Source organism: Megascapheus bottae, chromosome 17 (genome assembly GCF_031878675.1).
Source record: "Megascapheus bottae isolate mThoBot1 chromosome 17, mThoBot2.hap1, whole genome shotgun sequence".
Taxonomy (NCBI): Eukaryota; Metazoa; Chordata; class Mammalia; order Rodentia; family Geomyidae; genus Megascapheus; species Megascapheus bottae.
In genome coordinates this window covers 2,422,650-2,434,987 of record NC_143525.1, presented here as the reverse complement: position 1 = coordinate 2,434,987, position 12,338 = coordinate 2,422,650, and positions in this window count along the sequence as shown.

Genomic DNA, 12,338 nt, shown 5'->3' with positions numbered 1-12,338 from the left:
TTACATCTGAATAAGGATCTGCTGTCCTTCCATGGGCCAGCTGGGAATTGCTATAAAGAAACTTACAAGAGCAAGCTGAAATAGCAATTAAGCAATCATTTTTTAAGTCCTAATTTTACTTTATTCTCTTTTTTGAAACAAGTATTTAGGACGAGTTCACTTTTAAATTTTGTTCAGAAACCCATTTCTAATTAATATTTTTAAAACTTTTACTGATATTTGCTTAAACACTTTAAACACTTTAGCCATTATTTGCATTTGAAAAACCTTTAAAGGCTCAAGACACTCCCTTTGCCTCCAGACCTCCTTTTTAGAAGAGGTATTTTTTATTCTGCACTGTCTAGAACTCCAACAACAGTTTAAACTCTAATAAGTTTTTCCTTAATGCAAGAACTACAAACATCATCAGAACACCAAAAGTCCAGACATAGTTTCCTTCTTTTTCTAAAATGCATTCAATTATAATCCAGTAGCATGAAACCAAATCATAAGGAGATAAGCCTTTAAACATTCCTTTGAAAACCCTTTTTCCCAATTTAATTCATTTTAGGGGGCAGTTTAAGAAACACTAATCACATCACCTCTGACACTGATGAACAAATTTACATTTAAATTTCTGATATTTATCTCCGAACTTTCACTCAAGTTAATAAATTCCAAATTCCCTAATATCTCTGTGCTAAACAGGATACTATGTTTACAATATAAACAGCTCTATTCATTACAATACCCAAATTTTTTAAATGCAGATTTCAGAATCTTTAGAAAAATCCTATTAACTAGTTCCTTTTTAAAATAATGCAATAATACTTTGAGACATGGTAAAACATTCCAACCTAATACTTTTATTGAAGCTTAAACTTTGATTTACCCAATTGCCTTTGTGTTTCAAGTATAAGTTCATCCATTGTTTTATACAACATGCTGCCAATTTAACCTTGAACATGTTCACTCACACCCATTCACATACACAGTCATTCCCAAAGTTCTTAAAGTGTGCAAAATTAACACCGGCCGTTCATTTTTTGGATGTTTGTGTCAAGAGAGATTTGCCAATTATTCTCTTGCAGGTGAGAACCAGGTTTGAAACAAAACTTTTTATTTTTTTGAGGTACCAGCAAACCCCAGACTCAATTTAAGTTGATGACCCCCTCAAACTAACCCTGACCTTTTATGCTGATTCAACAGTCAGCTTTATAAGATGCTTGCTAAACAGTTTCACAAGGAGGCAGAAAAGGACAAAAACAGGAAAGAATAACCAGGCAAGCAAACCCCTGTTCCTGTTTGCTCTGGTAGCTGTTTGTGGTTTTTGCCTTTAAAAAGATTGTGTAAACGCTGAACAGGAACTCCTCCCGGCCTCGCTGTGCCGAGTGTCTGTGGATGAGTTCCCTGCCTGGCTTGTATCCTGCAATAAAGCTTTGCTATTGCATTTTGGACACCTCAATCTCGGTGGTCTTCATTGGGGGACCCCTCCTCTGGGCACAGCATTTTTTAAAATATTTTTTATTGTGATTAATAGAAGGGTTACATTATATTCACCAGATAGAAGGTGCATAACTTCAGAAACAATGATACCCTTTCTCATGACATAGTCCCCATTTCCGTCCCCCCCTTTTTTTACGAGACAACTTAATTACATAAGGAATTTAACAAATGGGGGGTAGGATCATAAAGGGCTTTGAGTTGGGGCCACACGCTCTTGTGCACGAGCTGTAGATAATCAAACTTATGCAAGAATTCAACATCATCCAGGATAGTTAATAGATCAGTCAAAGATTAGGAAAATTGGGGGGAGGTGTCCATACATTATTTCAAAAGGAGTAAAGCCTAGCTGATAGGGAGAATTCCTTACTCTAAATAGAGCAAAGGGAAGAAGTGACACCCAGTCCGCGCCAGTCTCTAAGGCCAATATGGTTAAAGTCTCTTTTAGGGTCCGATTCATTCTTTCAACCTGTCCTAAACTCTGAGGCCGGTAAGCACAATGCAATTTCCAATCTGTCCCCAGTGCAGAGGTTATTCCCTGACTTACTTTAGAGGCAAAGTTTGAAAAAGTCCTTCCTTCTATTCTTGGGGCATTCTTCGGCCCAGTGCCCTTCTTTCTTGCAATAGGCACAATGTTTTTCCCTAATTTTAGTCTTCTGTTTTTATCCTCTGGCTTGCCAATGGTGGCTAGGAGCACCTGCTCCATTTGCCTTTGCTGTCTATCTAAATTTTTCTTTATCTGTCTTTCCTGTCTCCTGCCTCTCTGATCTTCTCTCTTATTGTACACTTTCTCTGCCACAGCTACTAGCTCTCTTAGTCCTTTATCGCCTAGTCATTCCAAGGACTGCAGTCTTTCTTCCGGATGTCTGGTGCTGCCTGGTTGATAAAGGCAAAAATAACTGCTTGTCTGCTCTCTTCTAGCTCAGGATCATAAGGGGTGTACTGCTTGAAGGCTGCCATGAGTCTCTCTAGATAAGCTGCTGGACTTTTAGTAGCCCCCTGTTTGACATCATAAACTTTGGCCATATTAGTAGGCTTGTGAGCTGCAGCCTTGAGACCTGCCAACAGAACCTGGCGATAGACCCAGAGCCACTCCTTACCTTCTGCTTCATTGTAGTCCCCGTTGGGGTGTTCAGAAGGGAAGGCTATTGCAATCTGGGTAGGGTCTGTGATGGGGTTTCCCATTGGGCCTGGGTCTAATTTTCTGACATTTTCTAGGATCCTGTTCCATTCCTCGGTGGTGAAAGAATCCCAGGAGCTGCTGGCAGTCATCCCAGGTTGGCTGGTGGGTAAAGAGAATAGTTTCAAGCAAGCAAATTAAATCCTGGGGTTTCTCAGAAAAGGGGGTGTTCTGAGTATGCCAATTGTAAAGGTCACTAGTAGCAAACGGCCAGTAATGGAACTGTTGTCGACCATCTGCATCCTCAGGACCTAAAGGGCGAATGGGAAGAGCAACAGAATTATGAAGAAGTGTAACTCCTCAGCGCTGGTGAGTTGACTGGGCAGGACCCCCTTGAGCAGAGGGCACCACTGGAGCCTTTTCATTTTCAAAGTTGTCCTTAGGTGCATTAGGTGGAGTTAACTGGGGTGGGGAGGATGAAGGGTAAATGTCTCATCCTCCATGCTCCCCCCCTGGAGGATGGGTGGGTATAACTTCTTTTTCCTTGATTTTTCTTCCCTTGTCCCCTTTTCCCTCACCCTGTGTCTTTTGAACGAATATTGGGGTAGGGGAAGGAGCAGGGGAGGGAGTTGGGGGTAGGAAAGGCCTAGCCCAAGCTGGGGCGTCCTTGTTTACGAGTTCCCTCCAGGTGACTATGTAGAGAACCTGGTCTGGATGGCCCGAACGAGGGGTGTAGATTAAGCATTGTAAAATTCTGATCTTACCGATGTCGAAGCTCCCCTTGGGTGGCCAATTATCTCCCTCAAAGGTGGGCCATTCTACCTGACATAACGTGATCCATTTTCCTTTCTTAATAGTTACACTTTGGTTTTGAGCTACTTCCTTAACTTCTTTCCAGTATGGTAGAGTCAAATCCAAGGGGCTAGATGGAGTATTACCCATGGTTTTTGGTCCTGTCAGCCGTTCAGTCCACAAAATAACAAGTGGTAAGACAATTCCAACAAAACCAAAAATACAATAGACACAGGCCTGAGTCTTAAAACACTTACTAGATGGAGATCTCCCACGGTGGTCTGCTGACTCCAGTAGAGAAACAGAAGGAGCAGACGCAAGGTCAAGATGGGCCGGTTGAGTCTCGTTTAGGAGACCTTCCCGGTCAGTGCCAGTCAAAAACCGGACTGAGTTACGCCCTATAAGTACAAGTACGAGCGGAGGGCCTGGGACGTCTCCCAATCCCTCCAGGGATTCATCCACTTCGGCAATCCCTTCGAGAAATACGGGTTGGAGTGGCCTTCCTCAAACGAGAGTGAGACAGACAGATGACAGGACAAGACAAATCAACAGTGCTGTTTCCTTACCTTTGGGGTCTGGGGTCTCGGGGGTCTTTGGGGGTATCCCGGATGAGCCCCCAACTGTAATGTCCATGTCTCAGGACGACCACCAAAGAGACCACCGAGAGCCAGACATTCCAAAATGCAAAAGCAAGGCTTTATTCAGGCGGGCACCCGGGCCTTGTCCTAAGCACCCATACAGCGGGAGCTCAGGAAGAAACCGAGACCTCAAATTTTACAGGGCTTTTAAAGGCAAAAACCACAGATTTACAGCTACACAGCAATCAGCTATTGGAGTGAGATAAGGTAGGGGTTAGGGACACTTCAGGGCAGTGGAAGCTAACGGGAGGTTCCCATGCCAGTAGAATCCTAATTAACTGTCTGAGGGCAGTTTTATGGCTTAGAAAATGCCATCCCTTGAATTTTTGTGAGTTCTGATTAATTTTAACACAGACAGGCCAGTTCCTGGGATTTAATGGCACCACAGTTCTGTTTCTTTAATTTATGTGCACTTTTGGGTCTCTCACAGTTTATATAAACAACAAGATGGTTGCTGCTTCAGAATGGGGGCATATTTTAGCTCCTTAACAACACATTTTCGGCCTATTGAGAAGGTGTCTGTAACAGGTACTGGTTGGTTTTGCTGCAGTGAACTAACTGCTGGAGAAACACCTGGCATCTCTGCCTCCATTTTGTATCTACCTTTGCTCTATTGCTAAGCCATTCTCTCCACAGTCACTTTTAAATTATCTTGAGTTCCAGAAAACACACATTTATAGAAGCATCTATTAAGACCATTCCAAAAGGAAAGGTATGTTTGAGAAAGGAATATAGGCTTACTGAAAAGTAAAATCACAATTGTGGGGCACGTCACATCAAGGGTAAAAGGCCTACCTTGTGGCCCAGTGCTCACTTCCTAGTTTTGGAGATCCAACCTGCCTGTCTCCTGGTTGGGAGGTTTGGCTATGGTTTGTGATGTAAAACAAGGCTACCTGGAACCCATGGATTGGGCCCACCGCCCTCTCTGACCGCACCTACCTCCCCCTGTCCTACCTACTTTTATGTTAATAGACAATCCTGCTTCTTACTTTAGCCCCTGGTATCTTCCCATTAAAGGAGTCTGCTGTGACATTCTCTCTGGCGCATCTGTGTCTTCCCTCTGGAGAAGGGAGGGCAGGGTGAAGGCGGCCAGCCGGCCCTATCCTTTCTCGGTCTCGTGTTAGTCGGGGCGTGTTCTCTTTGCCCTTCCTGCTGGTCAGGAGGCAAAGAATGCATGGGAACAACTGCCAGGGAAAAAAAGGCAGGCCAAACATCTCCTGGAGCTCAAGTATCACAACCCACTGAACTGGAAAGGACTCACATTCTTGAGAGGACAGCCAGGGGAGAAAAGTCTTATAGATGGGTCTGTACTCAGAGGAGCATTGGCTTATTAGTAGTGGCAACGTGGCTCTTCTGGCTACTAGTCACAAAGCATAGGTGCCTGAAAGATTAAATTGTTTGAAATCCCTTTATTAAAAAAAAAAGTGAGGGACAGGAGTTTGGCCTAGTGGTAGAGTGCTTGCCTAGCATGCATGAAGATCTGGATTTGATACCTTGGTACCACATACCAAGCCGGAAGTGGTGCTGTGGCTCAAGTGGTAGAGCTCTAGCTTCAAGAAAGCCCCAGGGCTCAGGCCCTGAGTTCAGGCCCCAGGACTGGCAAAAAATAATAAATAAATAAATAAACAAATAAATAATAACAAGGAAGAACTAAAAATGAGCCGAGCATAGTGGCTCATGCCTGTAATCCTAGCTACCCAGGAGGCTGAGATCTGAGGTTCAAGGTTCAAAGCCAGCACAGGCTCAAAAAGACTCTTATCTCTAATCTCTAGAAAAGTAGTGGCTCAAGGGTAGGGTGGTAGCCTTGAGCTGAAGAGCTGAGGGACAGTGCCCATTACCCATCCCCCCAAAAATGGTTTTGGGAAAAGTCCTAAAAAAAGTAAACTCTTTCTTCGCCCCTCCTGGGGCTTGTACTTAGAACCTGGGCACTGTCCTTGGGCTTTCTCAAGGCTAGTGCTCTAACCTTGAGCCACTATTTCAGGCATTTTCTGTGTATATGGTACTGAGGAATTGAACTCAGGGCTTTGTGCATGCTAGGCAAGCACTCTACCACTAGGCCACATTCCCAGCCCCCAAAGTAAACCTTTTTATATATATATAAAAAAAAAATAAAATGTTCTAGGGGGCTGAGAAGGTGGCTTAGTGGTTCAATTCCCTGGAACCACATATATAGAAAAAGCCAGAAGGGATGTTGTGCTTCAAGTGGCAGAGTGCTAGCCTTGAGCAAAAAGTGTCCAAGGACAGTTCCCAGGTTCTGAGTTCAAGCCCCAGGACTGGCAAAAGAGAGAAAGAGAGGGGGGCGGGGAGACAAATATGGTGAATTAAAAAAAATGGGGCTGCAAATGTGGCTTAGCAGTAGAGTATTTTCTTAGCTTATATGAAACCCTGGGTTTAATTCCTCAGTACCACATACACAGAAAAAGCCCTAAGTAGTACTGTGGCTCAAATGGTAGACTGCTAGCCTTGAGCAAAAGAAGCTCAAGGACAGCGCTAAAGCCTTCAATTCAAGCCCCAGGACTAATAATAATAATAATAATAATAATAATAATATTAATAAATATAAGCCAGATGATGGTAGTTTATGCATGAACTTCTAGATACTCAGGAGGCTGAAATATGAGGGGAAACATCTATGTGACTCTTATCTCCAATTACCCACCAAAAAGCCAGAAGTGGAGTTGTGACTCAAGTGGTACAGTGCCAGCTTTGAGCACAAAGGCTCAGAGACAGCTGGCACGGGTTGACACCTATAATTCTACCTATTCCCAGGACTGAGATCAGAGGCTCATGGTTTGAACCAGCCAGGGCAGGAAAAATCTGAGAGACTCTTATCTCCAGTTAAGCACAAAAAGCCAGTGGTGGAGCTGCGGCTCAAGTGGTAGAATGCTAGCCTTGAGCAAAACTGCTCAGAAATAGTGCCTTGTCCCTAAGTTCAAGCCCCAGGACTAGCAATTAAAAAGAAAGAAAAAAAGAAAGAAAAGCTCATATTATCTAGACTCTGAGTGTAAGCCCTAAACCTGGGACTTTTTGGACTTGCCCCCAAAAATAAAATTGTGTGTGTGCGTGTGTGTGTGTGTGTGTGTGTGTGTGTGTGTAATGAAAACATAGAACTATAGCATCACAATGGGGCATCTCTCCAGGACTAAATGATTCCATTTGTTAAACTAGTAAGTAGGACGGAAGGCAAACTCAGGGAGCTGAGATAACAATGCTTTAAAGATCCTATGGTTTGCACAGGATTTACATAGCAAGCCAAGAAAGTAGTGCTTTGAGAGCAGTCACAAAAAATCCCACACAGTGGAGAGTGATGTGGGCATTTAGAACCACCCACTTGTGTTTGTGATAAAAAAAAATCTTTCCTTGAAAATGTTTTGTGACTACAGAAGAATGTTTCAACTATGATAATAGGTTGGAAATGTAGCTCAGAGATAGAACACTTGCACAGAGGGGAGAACTATAGCTGGGTACAGTAGCACATGCCTGTTTTCCCAGCAACATGGGGATGCTATGCCAATTGTAGGCGTGTGCCAATCAGAGAACAGGAACATCTAATCTGAACAAAAAGCAACAAGCCCAAGAAACAAAAGCTAGCAGCTTCCGGAAAATAGTTAACACCTGGGAATAAATTTCCTAGTTTAATAGCTCCTATTCTCAGAGTAAGCCAAAGCTAACCTGACGTGGGTCAATGAAACTCTAGTAGATTTCAGTTCAGTCTTTTTGATCAGACAAGTTAATATGTCAGAATCCAGGTGATTTGTAACTGTAGGAAATTGAAGGAAGAATCTGGAAATGAAAAGAGGAGCTGAAAAGGATGGGGCCCAAATTCTGTGCATGTATTTGTTAGGAAAGTGGAGGAAAAAGGAAGGAACATGCCAGACTCAATCTCCCTGTCCATTGCCAGGGAGCAACACAGACCTTCTTACAGGAATGGAGGTTGTGTAAGATGGGCTGGGGAAGAGGGGTTTATGAGGTCTAGCAGAGAGGCAGAGGTTAATGAAAAAGTCATTAGGTCAAGGGAGGCGGGGGCTTTTCAGCTGGGCCCACATGGAATGCTTACAGTAAGACTTCGATTGCCCTGCCTGCACAGTCTGCGCATATCTTTGGTGGCTTGCCTGGCATCTGTATGTACCTGGGAAAACAGGGTGGGGGTCAATCCTTCAATACTATTCCTCTTTGGATGACCTATCCTTGAATCAACCATACACAGGAAGATTCAAAGCCACTCATCTGAAAAGATATGAGATTTGACATGTTACCTAAAAGATAGAACCTAAAGTAGGTTCAACTAAGTATAGAGTCATTGCCTATGAAAGTAGACCAATTAAAAGCAAAGAAAAAAAAACCAAACACTTAAAACTCCCACAACATAAATATTTACCACATCTATGTTAAGTTAAAAACAAAAACAAAAACAAGCTATAATCCTAGCTACTCAAGAGACTGAGATCTGAGGATTGCAGTTAAAAGCCAGCGTTGGCAGGAAAGTCCATGAAACTCTAATCTTTAATTAACCACCAGAAACCCAGAAGCTGTGGCACAAGTGGTAGAGTGGTAGCTTTGAGTTGAACAGCTCAGGAATAGCAACCAGGCCCAGAATTGAAGCCCCATGACTGAAAAAAACAAACAAACAAAAAAACCCTCTCAACTACACAGAACCACAAGAAAAAAAAACAAAAGAGCCATTCACTAGAGAAGAATTTCAAGATAACTGCCCAAAGCCAGGTACTTGATGCCTATAATCCTCCACTTAACTACTAGAAAACCAACAGTGGTGCTGAGGCTCAAGGGGTAGCCTTAAGCTGAAGAGCTCAGGGACAGCGCCCAGGCCCAGAGTCCAAGCCCCACAACCGATCCAAAAAAAAAAAAAAAGTAGCTAGGATTACAGGTGTGAGCCACCGCGCCCAGTTTTCTTTCCTTTTTTTTCTTTTTCTTTTGTCAGTCGGGTGCTTGAGCACTGTCCTTGAACACTTTTGATTAAGGCTAGTGCTCTGCCACTTGAGCCACAGCACCACTTCCACTTCCAGTTTTTTCTGTGTATAGGGTACCAAGGAACCGAACTCAGGGCTTCATGCAAGCTAGGCAAGCATTCTAGCACGAAGCCACATTCCCAGACTTAGGGTTAAATCACTGGGTCACAGGGGCCTTATACCTCCACCTGGTTAATTTCTGTTAACCAGGCCGGACACATTACATTACTTTCTGTAATTTCACTGCAATTACCCGTAATTCCTGCCCGCTCCCATCCTCCTGTATCATTATTCCACAAAGCAGGGGGTGACAGAGGCCAAAGCCCAGGGATCTGTAAACAATCTCAGCACACAAGATGAAGGCTCCCTGCCCACAAGGACTTGGAAAGTTGTCCCAGCCGAGCCACTTGCTCCTGGTCTCCATGGAAGCAGAAGGCGGGGCCTTTCATCAGGGAGCTACAGTCAGGTCTTTCTTCCTCTAGTGTTGATCGACGTTTCTTCCTGTTGCAATAACCAAACCAAACCAAAACAAAATGGATGTCACAGGAAGAAAAGGACCAGGATGCGGGTGCACGGGACCGGTGTTATAAAGCACCAACCCCTCCCATTGGGTTTTTTCCTTTATCTTCTCTTCTGCCTCCCACGCCAAGGCTCTAGAGACAGAGCCTGATTGGCCCAGCTGAGACTCCTGCTCACCCATTGGTAGAGATCTCTTGATTGACAGCCTCCTCTTTGCCACTGACTGGCTTTGTATCCAGGAGTGTTTCAAAGGAAAAAAAAAAAGCTCCGTTCCCCATTCCCAAATCATCAAACATTTGGCTTCAGCTATGTGGTTCCTTAAACCTCCCCAGGCATTTTTAGTCACTGGCTGGCAAGTGGAGTTGTCTCTTCTTAATATAAAGTGTGCGGGGGGGGGGGGGGGGGGGGGGGGAGAAAGCAAGAAATCATGTCCTGCATTATCATCAAAATGTGACATCCGGTCTCTAGCAGTTATGGAGGAGGGTACTGTCACATAGAGATAGAAACCTAGCCGGAGAAGAGAAAAATAGCTTAATTCCTACCACAAGTATTTTCTGTCCTCAGGGGGAATCCTGCCACCATGTATCTGCACTGAGCAATGCACTAGATGAGATTTGGAGGCAGGGAAAGATTCCAATCAATATTATCAATAACAGAGCTAGGAATTTTGCGATCTCTATGTCAGATAAACATCGTCCAGATTGACTTTTTTTTTTTTGGTAGGTCGTGGGGCTTAAACTCTGGGGCTTGGCTCTTCAGCTCATGGCTAGTGCACTACCACTAGAGCCACAACACTACTTCTGGTTTCTGGTGGTTAATTGGAGATGAGTCTCCTAGGGACTTTTCTGCCCAGGTTGGCTTCAAATTCCCATTCTCAAATCTCAGCCTCCTGAGTAGCTAGAATTAAAGGGGCGAGCCACCAGTGCTTGAATCTGGCTCCATATTTTGTTTTTGCTGTTGTTGTCCTGGGGCTTGAACTCTGAGCCTTGGCTCTGTCCCTGAGCTTCTTGTGCTCAGGGCTAGCACTCTGCCACTTGAGCTACAGCTACACTTCCATCTTCTTTGGTGCTTAATTGTAGATATGAATCTCACAGACTTTTCTGCTGGGTCTGGCTTTGAACTATGATTCTCATATCTCCTAAGTAGGTGGGATTATAGGAATGAGCTACCATCATACCCAGCAATAGGATATTTCTATGTTTAGCTTTTTTTTTGTAATCATCTTGTTGGCAGGAGGAAAGAAAGAGTCAGATAAGGGGTGGGGAGTTTAGCCTAGTGGTAGAGTACTTCCCTAGCATGCACGAAGACCTGAGTTTGATTCCTCGGTACCACATACAGAGAAAAAAGCCAGTAATGGTGCTGTGGCTCCAGTGGTAGAGCTCTAGCTTTGAGAAAACCCAAAGACAGTGCTCAGGCCCTGAGTTCAAGACCAGGACTGGCAAAAAAAAAAAGAGTCAGATAACCATCTTGAGTGCGGAAACTGCCCTTCAAACAAGCAATGTCTTCTTATTAGCCTGAAACAATCAGCCATAGACTACCATGTTCTAGTTATGTTCCCAAATACCCAAACACCTCCAAGGACAAAGACTGAGCTAAGGGTCAACCCAGGCCTCATCTCATTTCTCTTCCCTTTACCATGTCTCTTTATTTGGCATGTGAATGCCAGTACCTGGACCTAACTTCAGACTCCTGGAATTTGGACTTGGGGGGGTGGGGGTCCCTAAAATCTCTGTTTCAGGGATTGAATCCAGGGGCTTGCACATGCTAGGCAAGCTATCTTATCACTTGAGCCTTGCTTTTAGCTTAAGATCACTTTTTTTTTGGTTAGTCTTGGAGCTTGAACTCAGGGCCTGGGCACTGTCCTTGAATTTCTTTTGCTTATGGCTAATGCTCTACCACTTGAGCCATGGTACCACTTCTGGCTTTTTCTGTGTATGTGGTATGGAGGAATTTAACTCAGGGCTTCATGCATGCTAGGCAAGCACTCTATCACTAGGCAACGCTTCCTTAGGACCATTCCCCCTCCCCCCCCCAAATCCAAAATACTTTCCCAATGGCAGAATGTCTCTCAGTTGCTAAATGGCAGATGCTGCAACCTCCTGAGATCCCACAACTCAATTCCTTCGTGGGATAAACCTTACTATCAAATTTTTGTATTTTTTTAACTCAATCATAGTTTTCCTGCCTCAGAGAATAATACCACTTCAGGAATGCAAAAGACATTAGGAAACCCATGCTCCATCTCCCCTTATTGATGAAGCTGAGATCTATAAAAATATAAAATTTTGGGGCTGGGAATTTGGCCTAGTGGTAGAGTGCTTGCCTAGCATGCACCAAGACCTAGGTTCAATTCCACGGTACCACATACATAGAAAAAAGCTGGAAGTGGTGCTGAGGCTCAAGTGGTAGAGCTGTAGCCTTGAGAAAGTCCAAAGACCGTACCTAGGCCCTGAGCTCAAGCCAAGGACTGGCAAAAAAATATATGTATATATACAAAAATTTGAACTAAACATCATTTATTTGCAGTGAAGAATTGAAATCACAATACAAGCTATATCCCCACAGTCAAAAGCTTTTATATTCAATACTAGAAAAGAGGGCTTGAAAGGTGGGACTTTAGGCAAAGAGAGCCAAGGGAGAGTCAATGTTGTCACTTCCCTACCTGCTGGAAGATCAGTACAAGACTGCTGCTGGGAAATGGTGAGAAAAGGAAGGACCAACACAAGACTTCTCAGGAGCTTCCCTGAACTGCTCAGCGCCACCTACTGGAAGAGATGGGAATGTGCTCTTCTGCCAGGACCCATTGGAAAAGGCAGGCAT